The sequence below is a fragment of the Bos indicus x Bos taurus genome, chromosome 24 (assembly GCF_003369695.1).
Source record: "Bos indicus x Bos taurus breed Angus x Brahman F1 hybrid chromosome 24, Bos_hybrid_MaternalHap_v2.0, whole genome shotgun sequence".
Lineage (NCBI taxonomy): Eukaryota > Metazoa > Chordata > Mammalia > Artiodactyla > Bovidae > Bos > Bos indicus x Bos taurus.
The window spans coordinates 36,103,762-36,115,876 of NC_040099.1; positions in this window are offsets into that span (position 1 = coordinate 36,103,762).

The window sequence follows — 12,115 nt, forward strand, 5'->3', positions numbered from 1 at the left end:
TGCCAGCTAGCATCCCTTGCTCAAGATACTTGAAGTGAAGCGCAGGTTATAAAGCATGTATTCTAGCAATTTGAACTTTATCAGTGTTCCACCGACCTAGTTCAGGACAAAAACAGTGTTGTTTATGTGAGGTGTTGACTTATGAGACATCTAGAAGTTCTGTGAATGTAAACGCATGGCCTGAGTCACTCTTTAATTAGTAAGATACTGGAGTGCTATTTAGTAAATTATTCTTTCAGACCCTCTTATCTCTGAAGAAAAGGAAAAAGTAAAACTCTGCATCCTCATGTACTTAATTTTGTACCTACTTTATAATCAGACTTCATTTTAGCAGTAGAAATAGAGCATATTCTTTTGTTTAAAGCTGAAATTTTGATGTGTTTTGTTTTGACTGGCATCATCTAGATTTATAATTCTGTCCATATAGTCCAGTCCTGAATATTCATTGGAAGGACAGATGCTGAAGGTGAAACTCCAATACTTTGGCCAACTGATGTGAAGAACTGACTCATTGGAAAGACCCTGATGCTGGGAAAGATTGAAGGCAGGAGGAGAAGGGGACGACAGGATGAGCTGGTTGGATGGCATCCCCGACTTGATGGACATGAGTTTGAGCAACTTTTGGGAGTTGGTGATGGACAGGGAAGCCTGGTGTGCTGCAGTCCATGGGGTTGCAGAGAGTCGGACATGACTGAGTGACTGAACTGAACTGAGTTCATCTCAGTTTCCATGACCCCCACATTTGTGACACCATTTTTTATAGTTCAGCTGTGTTGGATTATTTGGGATTAACTAGACATTTCTGTTAAGACACCTCTCTTAATACTGCTAATATCTTTTTTTAAGGACTAAATCATGCCCCTCCCTTCTAATTCATGTGTCAACATATGTGTACCCAGTGTAAGTAATTAAGTTTAAATGAGATAATATGGGTGGGGCCCCTAACTCACTAGGACTAGGGTTCTTATAAGAAGAGAATCAGAGATTAGATCTTTCTGGAGGTGCACAGAGGATGGACCATTGAGGATACAGTGAGAAGATACTGTTTGCAAAGCAGAAAGAGGCTGTTGTTCAATTGCTAAGTTGTGTCCAACTCTTTGTGACCCCATGAACTACAGCATGCCAGAAATCCCTGTTCTTCACTATCACCTGGAGTCTGCTCAAATTCATGTCCATTGAGTTGGTGCTACAAGCTAACCATCTCATCCTCTGCTGCCCCCTCCTCCTTTTGCCTTCAACCTTTCCCAGCATCAGGGTCTTTTCCAGTGAGTCAGATCTTTGCATCAAGTGGCCAAAGTATTGGAGCTTTAGCTTCAGCAAAAGTCCTTCCAACAATAGTCATAAAGAGATGTCATTCCAAAAACAATCTGGCTAACATCTGGCCTCAGACTTCTAGCTTTCAGAACTGTGAGAAAAGAGATTTCTGTTGTTTAAGTCATCCAGTCTGTGGGATTTTGTTATAGCAGCCCTGGTGGACTAATATATTCTTTAAGAATAATGTTTGCTGTGACTTATACTCTTGCAAGTGACTCATCAGTGATGTTTCAGATTACTTTAGAGAAGAGAGTATTGCAACCCTTGAGAAACTCACACCACCATTGAAACTTCTCAGAAGCAGCACTGCAACAGCTACGAATAAATGCACATCACAGCCATATTCTAAAATTTTCCACTATTGGTCTGGGTTTGGTTAAAAACTTGAATGTTTTAGGCTACATGCAGTATATAGTTCAGGCAATAAAGCATTTGAGAATTTGATTAAGAGCAGGAGGATTTACAGCTAATATTAGTAAGAGCTCCCTGGATGATGCCTTGGCAAACTTTCAGCAAAATACAAACTGATTTATGGTGGTGATGGGGACACTACAGAGAAATGAAATGCTAAGGCAGATCTTCTCACAGGTTCTTTGTAGGAGGGCAGTTTTAGGATGAAGTGGTCACAAGTCAGAGGTAACATTCTGGAATGAAGGAAGGTGGGGGTTTATGCTGTTGGGTTGCAGGATAGTTCCAGGTGGATCACCATCATGACCCTATGCTCAGAGCCAGAGAAGAATTACAATTCAGCTGTTTAGATTTTTTGCATTAAGATAGAATTAATTTAAGAATTTCTTTCCTCTCAAGTTGATTGTGCTATAAAGAAAAATCTCCTATCCTTAGAAAAGTATCTGGGAATGAGCTACACACCGTCTTTCCCTCAGCACATTCCCTCTCATTGAAGGTCTGTAAAGAGTTTTAAAAGCTAAGTTGCTTCCCCACCAACTCGTGCTGTCAGTCCCACCTGGTGGTCTCACTTCCTAGGTCCAGGCTAGATTAGGTAAGGGTTTCTAGATGAGGGTGATGAGTTGGTTTTTTTTTCCTGTTTGTAATGACAAAGCAGTGCAATGATATTATTCAGTTTACTCTGTAAGTCAGTGTTTGAAACAGTTTTTGGCAGGTCAAAAGTGAAAGTGGGGGACCAGTTATGCTGCTGCAGTGGAAGAGGCAAGTCATGATGTCTGGGTGCAGGTGGTGGTAATGGATGTGGGGAACAGTGGGTGGGCCAGAGTACTATTTGTAGATACAGCTAATAGAATTTGCTGATGAACTGAATGAGCGGATGATGATACAAAAGAGAAGGCCGAATGAGGCTGACATCTATACCTGGGGTTTCAGTAAATTGGGTGGTGGTTTATGTACAGGAGGAGAAGGAAATGGCAACCCACTCCAGTATTCTTGTCTGGAGAATTCCATGGATGGAGGAGCCTGGCAGGCTACAGTCCATGGGGTCACAAAGAGAACGACTGAATGACTTTACTTTTCGCTTTATGTATAGGAATGGAAATTACTGTGTGAAGCAGGTTTTCAGGGGGGGAAATCAAGGATTGTGTTTTGAACATGTTACTTTTGAGAGTCCTGTTAAATATGCTGATCAGCCACTTAGACACACTAGCATGGAGCTCAGCAAAGTGGGTAGCCTACGTGTGCAAATTTGGAAGTAAAGCATTTAAATGCCAATATTCAGCCCTTGGGGCTTCCAGGTGGCTCAGTAGTAAAGAATCAGCCAGCTAAGCAGGCAATGCAAGAGATGGGGGTTCAATCCTTGTGTTGTGAATATCCCCTGAAGAAGAAAATGGCAACTCACTCCAGTATTCCTGCCTGGAAAATCCCATGGACAGAGGAACCTGGTGGGGTACAGTCCATGGGGTCGAAAAGAGTTGGACATTACTTAGCAACTAAACCACCGTCACCATACATTCCTCGGCAGAATATACACTGGCATTTAAAGTCATGGGAACGGATAAAATCACCTGGGGGGAGGCATTAAAGCAGGTGCAAAAATGATTTATCTATGATTCTGTTCTCAAAGAATGTAGGTGAGAATTTATATCATCTATATTTCAGTATTCATGTCCTAATTAGAACTCCAGAATTTTACCTGTCTCATTCACCCTCTGCTACCAGGCTCCATTTTTGGTCTTTCAACAGCAGATAACTTCTCCCCTGATAAAGCAGTTGAATCCATAGCCAAACTTTGGTTTCTTTTCTTGTGTAAATTGAATTAACTTTAAATTAGCAGAAATGGTTATTAAGTGGGAAGAAACCATTCCCCCATGAAGCTGCTTTCTGCACACTCTTGAATATGGTGCTCCAGAACCTGCTTGTAGATAGTCATATTTTGTGATTGCAAAAAACATATTTTACATTGTACTGCTAAGTCACTTCAGTCGTGTCCGACTCTGTGTGACCCCATAGATGGCAGCCCACTAGGCTCCCATCCCTGGGATTCTTCAGGCAAGAACACTGGAGTGGGTTGCCATTGCCTTCTCCAATGCATAAAAATGAAACGTGAAAGTCAAGTCACTCAGTCGTGTCCGACACTTAGCAACCCCATGGAACAAGCCTACCAGGCTCCTCCGTCCATGGGATTTTCCGGGCAAGAGTACTGGAGTGGGGTGCCATTGTCTTCTCCGTTTGCATTCTAGAGGAAAGAAATCTAGAATCAGCACAATATATTGGTACTTCTTCCCACCAACCCAGTAATGTTTACAGGCCTGTGCTTAAATAATAAGCATTCTCATCTTGTCTGATTTCAGTTCAGTTCAGTTCAGTCATTCAGTCGTGTCCAACTCTTTGTGACCTCATGGACTGCAGCACACCAGGCTTCCCTGTCCATCGCCAACTCCCAAGCCTTACTCAAACTCATGTCCATTGAGTTGGTGATGCCATCCAACCATTTCATCCTCTGTCGCCCCCTTCTCCTCCTGCCTTCAATCTTTCCCAGTATCAAGGTCTTTTCAAATGAGTCAGTTCTTCGAATCGGGTGGCCAAAGTATTGGAGTTTCAGCTTCAGCATCAGTCCTTCCAATGAATATTCAGGACTGATTTCCTTTAGTGGACTGATTGGATCTCCTTGCTGTTCAAGGGACTCTCAAGAGTCTTCTCCAACACCACAGTTCAAAAGCATCAATTCTTCAGTGCTCAGCTTTCTTTATAGTTCAACTCTCACATCCATACATGACTACTGGAAAAACCATAGCTTTGCCTGATTTAGTTAATGACAAACAAGTTCACCTGACAATAAAAATGTAAGCAATAGAAGGAGAAATGGCATGGTGAACAGCATTCTATAATTCTCAAGAGGTGAGAAAAAAGCATCCCATTAAAAAAAATTAAAATGTGCTGTTTGGAATAAGATGTCCGATTGCACCTTTAAGATTTGATGTCCCCATCTTTCTAAATTCCATATATATGCATTAATATACTGTATTGGTGGTTTTCTTTTTGACTTACTTCACTTTGTATAATAGGCTCGTTTCATCCACCTCATTAGAACTGATTCAAATGCATTCTTTTTAATAGCTGACTAATATTCCATTGTGTGTATGTACCACAGCTTTCTTATCCATTCATCTGCTGATGGACATCTAGGTTGCTTCCATGTCCTGGCTATTATAAACAGTGCTGTGATGAACATTGGGGTACATGTGTCTCTTTCAATTCTGGTTTCCTCAGTGTGTATGCCCAGCAGTGGGATTGCTGGACTCTATATGTGAGAAGCAAAAGAGACACGGATGTAAAGAACAGACTTTTGGACTCTGTGGGAGAAGGCAAGAGTGGAATGATTTGAGAGAATAGCATTGAAACATGTATATTATCATATGTGAAATAGATCGCCAGTCCAGGTTTGATGCATGAGACAGGATGCTCAGGGCTGGTGTACTGGATGACCCTGATGGATGGGATAGGGAGGGAGGTGGGAGGGGGGCTCAGGATGGGGAACACATGTAAACCCGTGGCTGATTCATGTGAATGTATCACAGAAACCACCACAATATTGTAAAGTAATTAGCCTCCAATTAAAAATTAAAAAAAAAATCTGATGTCCCTTTACAAAGACTATCTTTCTCCATATATATATATATATATATATTTTTTTTTTTTTTTTGCTAAGTTTTATAGTCTGACTACCTAATGTTTGAACTTGAGCTAGATATGGAAAAAGTAAATTTGAACAAAAGTAAGACTTATTTATTTCATGGAAAAGCAATAGAAAATATTGTAACTGTGAGACTTGCTCATTCTGTTACTTCTTCTTGTCACCCTCTCTACCCCCAAGCATCAAGGAAGCACCAAGTATACACTTGAAGCCTAAAGGGATATGGCAGATCATAGTCTATCTAAAGAAGGTAAAAAATAGCTTAAAATAACAGCACCAGAAGGAACTCTTTTGGAGCAACATCCATCCTTTCCCATTCTAGTGGATAAAGAAGAAAAAATACATCATTCAAATAATAGAGAAGATTTACACCTGATATTGGCTTTTATTGTCACAGGAGGTATGTAGTTTAAACCCTCAGAAAAACAAGCCAGTTCTAGCTAACAATTTCTACCTAACATCTCACTTCTACCCCGTCACCAAGTTTGTAAAATAGGGAAAACATTGCTGGTAAAAATAGGCTTGGCTAATAATGAAACATCCTTCTTCTGAAATTAAGGCTGGCCATTGAACCATATTGGTAAATACACTCTCATCCCAGTTTTGTTTTTGGAATTTACATAGGGACTTCCTGACATAAAAACACTTTACCCCCTCTTTAAACTTTGATTTCTGCTAGTGAGGCCTCTTTGAGAAGACTGTCAGAGTGGCTTCTGGGCCATTTGAGAGCTGGACTCCACCTGGATGGACAACTAGAGCAGTCCCATAGTCATGATTTATGACCTCCAATGGCCTTGTCTAGACAAGAAGGCTGGACTCTTGATCCTACTGCTATCTTCCTGGAGTCATATGCTGTCTAAAAGGGAGTGAATTCAAAAACGTAACTGAATGCCCTATTTCTCTTTGTTAGTTCAAGGGAACTAGTCAGAAAGGGCTCTAGAATGCGAATGTGTGCACATTAGAAAAATCTGCCTGCCCTTTATTCTATATGGTACGTCAGATACTGAAATTCTCTTTATTCATTAGAGGAAAAACGAATTTGTCTTCCATGACTTAAGAAGTGTTTTATTTCCCATCTGCACAGAATAACAACAGAATCATTAGCAAAGGGACAAAATATTTAAGTTTCAAGCCCTATGAAAGTCTATGAATTGATAGAGTAGAATATTAAAGGAAAACACTAGGGCCTTCCCACCCCTCAACCAAATATCAGGACATCCAATTACATGTTGCAGTGACCCCGAAAGGCCTGCTTAAAATCCTAGTGTCTTAATGCTGTGCCATTTATTACAGAGAAAACAAATGAAAAAAATGACCTTTAAAATATATGTCTCTCTAGTTGTCTGCTGATAGTCTTTCATTGCCAGCTACCCTCTTTGTATCAGTAAAACCTGATGATCAAAACAAAAAAGCCCCAAAACCTAGAAAAACAAAACCAAAAAAATCCCTTGAAGTTCAATTTCCCTGGGACTCTATCACATAGTTGGCAAAAGTTGCTTTGACATGCTTAAGTCTTGAAAGTTTATATCTTGTACCAAAAGATTCCTTGAAATTTATTGGACTCAAATAAGACTTTGTCAGAAGACGCAGAACTAAAATGGCATAACCATGGTACACCCTGGGACCAGTAGCTGTTTTAGGTGAATTGACATCTAGATAAAATCTTTCGGTAATGCACAGATATCAAGGTTAGGCCATTTTGGACTGTTATTAAGCCACGGTTTTCAAAGGTAGCCTTTTTGGCTAATGAGTAATGCTCTAGGTCACACCTACTTCATTTCCCAACATGAATTCCCTTCAGGACACATTTAATTGGTACTTTTATACCAAGTGCTATCACATTTTTGTTTCTCTGGTTAATAAATATAATAAATGTGTGTAGAGCTCTTAGTTAAAAAGTTTCTTCAAATAGGTTATTTTATTTTGGAAACTCACATGTATTATATTTAACAAATCTATACCCTTAATGGGTTATTTTTAACACTTTTCTACACAGGAACATTTAGTAAGCTTCAGATGACTTTATTAATATATATTGTTAACAAGTTGGCTCCTGTGCTCAATAAAAAGGCAAGTCATGGTCTTTTCAAGAACATATGGAAAATTTATAAAATTTGGTCACAGAATAGGCAAAAAGGATGTTTCAACAAATTCCCCCCAAACAGTTAACATACAGAGCAACATAGCTAGTTACGATAATTGAAATCTCTTTACATTCCCCGAAACATATGAACCAAGGAGAACAAATACAACTGTATGCAACCTGTAAAATAATAGATAACAAATTCTGTAACCTCAATTTTCATGAGAGTTTGGACTTGAATAAACAGCAAAGGATCAGTCTCAGAGCTTCTCTGGAGTGGGGTCTTGTGAAGTTGCATAGAGGGTGGAGAGAACAGTTCCCAGCATTGCAGAACTTTTAAACTAAGAGCTCTACACACATTTATTATATTAACCAGAGAAACTAAATGAAATATGTGGCAGCACTTGGCATAAAAGTACCAATTAAATGTCTCCTGAAGGGAATTCACGTTGGAAAATGAAGTAGGTGTGTCTTAGAGCATTACTTATTTCTGAGAAGAAGGAAAAAGGCTCAGTCCAGGAGTACTGAAGCTTGTTCCCACTTTCGAGCTACCTGTTGAGAAATGCTGTGTTTGACTGGGGCTGGTCCTGCTTCCACTTATCACCGGAGAGTGAAGGCATCTTAGTGAGGGAGTCTGTGATAAAAGCCAGTGTCTTCAGCATTATGTGCAGTGTGATGACTAGAAGCAGGACTGGCCTCACCCCCCAGAGAACAGCTGCAGACTAGGGCCAGAGCCTCAGGATGAAGGACAGCTGTGTGCGCTCAGTTGCTTCAGTCATGTCTAACTCTTTGCAACCCCTTGAACTGTAGCTTGCCAAGCTCCTCTGTCCGTGGGATTTTCCAGGCAAGAATATTGAAGTGAGTTACCATTTCCTCCTCCAGGGGATCTTCCCAACCCAGGAATTGAACCCCTGCATCTCCTGCTTTGGCAAGTAGATTCTTTGCCACTGTGACACCTGGGAAGCCCCCCAGAGGACAGAATGACATGGACCAAAACCCCTTCTTGGCTGACATCCTTTCCCTGCCCACAGAGGATGAGGAGATGAGGGGAGCCATAGAGGTGGGTGAACTTTTCCCTGAGAGAAATTTTAACTTGGACTAGAACAAATGTTTAATTGAAAGGGGCATACTAACTTGGAGGAGACTGAATTACTTTTATGTGGCAATTTATAAGTTTGTCTCCCTACTCCATTCCTCGCCTGCTGCTGTCATGGGCACAGGAGCACAAAAGCAAGATGAGATACAGAAATATAAACTTACGGTTTTTACAAATGGATTTGTGACCTTCAAATGTGACTCTTTGTTATATGATAATTCTTTTTAAAAACTGTTGTTTCAAGGGGAAAGACTATAAAAATATTCATTGTATTCACATCTCTAAGTCTCTTCTAGGCAACAAGTTGCGCTTGCTTGAAGCTGGTAATATTCACAGTATTTTCTTTAAAACCCATGCTGAGGGTATAGTCAATATAACCTAGTACATTTCTTTCCTCATATGATTTTTAGTCTATAATTTGGTGAACAGCATTTTCACATTCTTAAATGTGAAAATTCATCTGTGATATTTAAACCCATAAATATCAGGATGCATTTCTAAATCATATTGTTTAGTTTTCCTACTAATAAATTTGATGTTATATGCAATTTTTTCTATGAATAATAAGAAATCTTAGTTTTAAAAAATGTCTGATGTCTTATCTACATCATTGTGTTAGATGCATTCAAGACATTTTTCAAAACTCTATGGAGTGTAGCAGAGGACCACAGTGCCCCCAGTCTTTGGGTTCCAGTTACTGAGGAACAATGTGATAGCATATGGTGAATGGTGTCATTGGATTCGTGGTCTCTGAAGGAGAACATTTAACTCCAGGACCAAAGATGGGTCTCAGTCACTCAGAACTTTGTGTGCAAAATTTTATTTAAAGTGACAGGACAGAGAGAACTTCTGACATAGACATCAGAATGGGGTAGAAAGTGTACCCACCTCACTAGTGTAAGCAGGACCTTATATCCGTTTCAACTAGCTTCTGAGACTAGATAAAAAGAATACCTCAAGGTTGTAAGAGTTCCAACGGACCCTTTCCCAAGACATACATCCTGAGATAAGTTTGGTACAAGATTAGCCGGGGAGAATAGGTTCTGGGTACTGTCTCTGGGCAAGATGTACTGTTGCTGTGTGATCAGGGGTACAAGTCTTGAGAAACAGGTTCCCAGGCAAAATCTGTTACAATTATAATAGTTAACATAGACCCTAAGAAAAGCATTTCCATGAGTAAGATGTTATGCTGTATGATCATTAGTTCTAGACCTAAAGAAAGGCCAGTTCTCGGGCAAGATAAATTGTTGTACAAGTCTTAAGTAAAGCATGAGTGAGAATATTCACCTCCTCCTTAAAGGGCCTTGGACTGCCTGCCTAAGCTTTAACTGTTTCATTTCCCCTTTTTGCTTTTAGGAGAATATGGTTGCCAGGGAAAGGGTGGAAAAATCATTCCATAACTTCTTCTGGTAAGGGGCACAGACCCTAAATTGTTGAAGCAACATATCCTCCTTATCCTCATATTGAGGGTTTCTGATCCAGGAGCCCTGAGTAATAGCTAGAGGAGGCAGTAGGAACTGTGGGGGCATGAACAATCATTGTAACTTAAATGCCTCAAGACACTGAGATACAAAGTTCATTATACAGTTACAGATATAAGGAGCAAACAGCAAGAATAAGATGATTACAATTATTACAGTCAAGATAGTTTTCCACCAAGGCGGGCTTGTAAACTAAGATTGTATCTGTGACCAAAACAGATATCTGTATCTAGAATATCAGGGGAGTCCATTTTTTATCTCTGCATCCCTGCTACTTTGTCTGGGAAGCCATTGTATCCTTTAGAAAGAATGAACTAGACAAGCAGATGAAAAGACAGAGACCAAAAATCAGTAAAAGAATTATTGCAATCACTGATCAAGCAAGAGTAAGAATCTGGTTACATTTGGTAATAACTTTGATCCTGTTTTAGATAGAGTCAACACTTGGGTTGTCCTGTTTATAAGAATGGAGCCATTTGGAGAGTTCTTATACATTTTGAATGTAGGTATAACAAACCCAATTAGAAGTAGTTGAAAGAGTGACAACCTGAACCATAACAGACAAAATAAATCTTACCATTTCTTTTCAGAAGATTGAGTCTGAAACCCAATGTAGACAGATGTTTTAGGAACACTTATAGCCAGGTAGCCAGTTGTCTAAGTTAGTCCAAGTAGGCTTTAGCCTCTTATTGTGATATTAACATATAAGCCAAAATAGTTGTCAGTTCAGTTCAGTCGCTCAGTCATGTCCGACTCTGCGACCTCATGAATTGCAGCACGCCAGGCCTCCCTGTCCATCACCAACTCCCGGAGTTCACTCAAACTCATGTCCATTGAGTCAGTGATGCCATCCAGCCATCTCATCCTCTGTCGTCCCCTTCTCCTCCTGCCCCCAATCCCTCCCAGAGTCTTTTCCAATGAGTCAACTCTTCGCATGGGTGGCCAAAGTACTGGAGTTTCAGCTTTAGCATCATTCCTTCCAAAGAACACCCAGGACTGATCTCCCTTAGGATGGACTGGTTGGATCTCCTTGCTGTCCAAGGGACTCTCAGAAGTCTTCTCCAACACCACAGTTCAAAAGCATTAATTCTTCAGTGCACAGCTTTCTTCACAGCCCAACTCTCACATCCATACATGACCACTGGAAAAACCATAGCCTTGACTATATGGACCTTTGTTGGCAAAGTAGTGTCTCTGCTTTTGAATATGCTATCTAGGTTGGTCATAATTTTTCTTCCAAGGAGTAAATGTCTTTTAATTTCATGGCTGCAATCACCATCTGCAGTGATTTTGGAGCTCTCCCCACCCCAAATAAAGTCTGAGACTGTTTCCACTGTTTCCCCATCTATTTCCCATGAAGTGATGGGACCGGATGCCATGATCTTCGTTTTCTGAATGGTGAGCTTTAGGCCAACTATTTCACTCTCCTCTTTCACCTTCATCAAGAGGCTTTTGAGTTCCTCTTCACTTTCTGCCATGAAGGTGGTGTCATCTGCATATCTGAGGTTATTGATATTTCTCCTGGCAATCTTGATTCCAGCTTGTGCTTCCTCCAGCCCGGCGTTTCTCATGATATATTCTGCATAGAAGTTAAATAAGCAGGGTGACAATATACAGCCTTGACGTACTCCTTTTCCTATTTGGACCCGATCTGTTGTTCCATGTCCAGTTCTAACTGTTGCTTCCTGACCTGCATATAGGTTTCTCAAGAAGCAGGTCAGGTGTTCTGGTATTCCCATCTCTTTCAGAATTTTCCACAGTTTCTTGTGATCCACACAGTCAAAGGCTTTGGCATAGTCAATAAAGCAGAAAGATGTTTTTCTGGAACTCTCTTGCTTTTTCAATGATCCAACGGATGTTGGCAATTTGATCTCTGGTTCTTCTGCCTTTTCTAAAACCAGCTTGAACATCTGGAAGTTCACAGTTCACGTACTGCTGAAGCCTGGCTTGGAGAATTTTGAGCATTACTTTACTAGCATGTGAGATGAGTGCAATTGTGCGGTAGTTTGAGCATTCTTTGGCATTGACTTTCTTTGGGA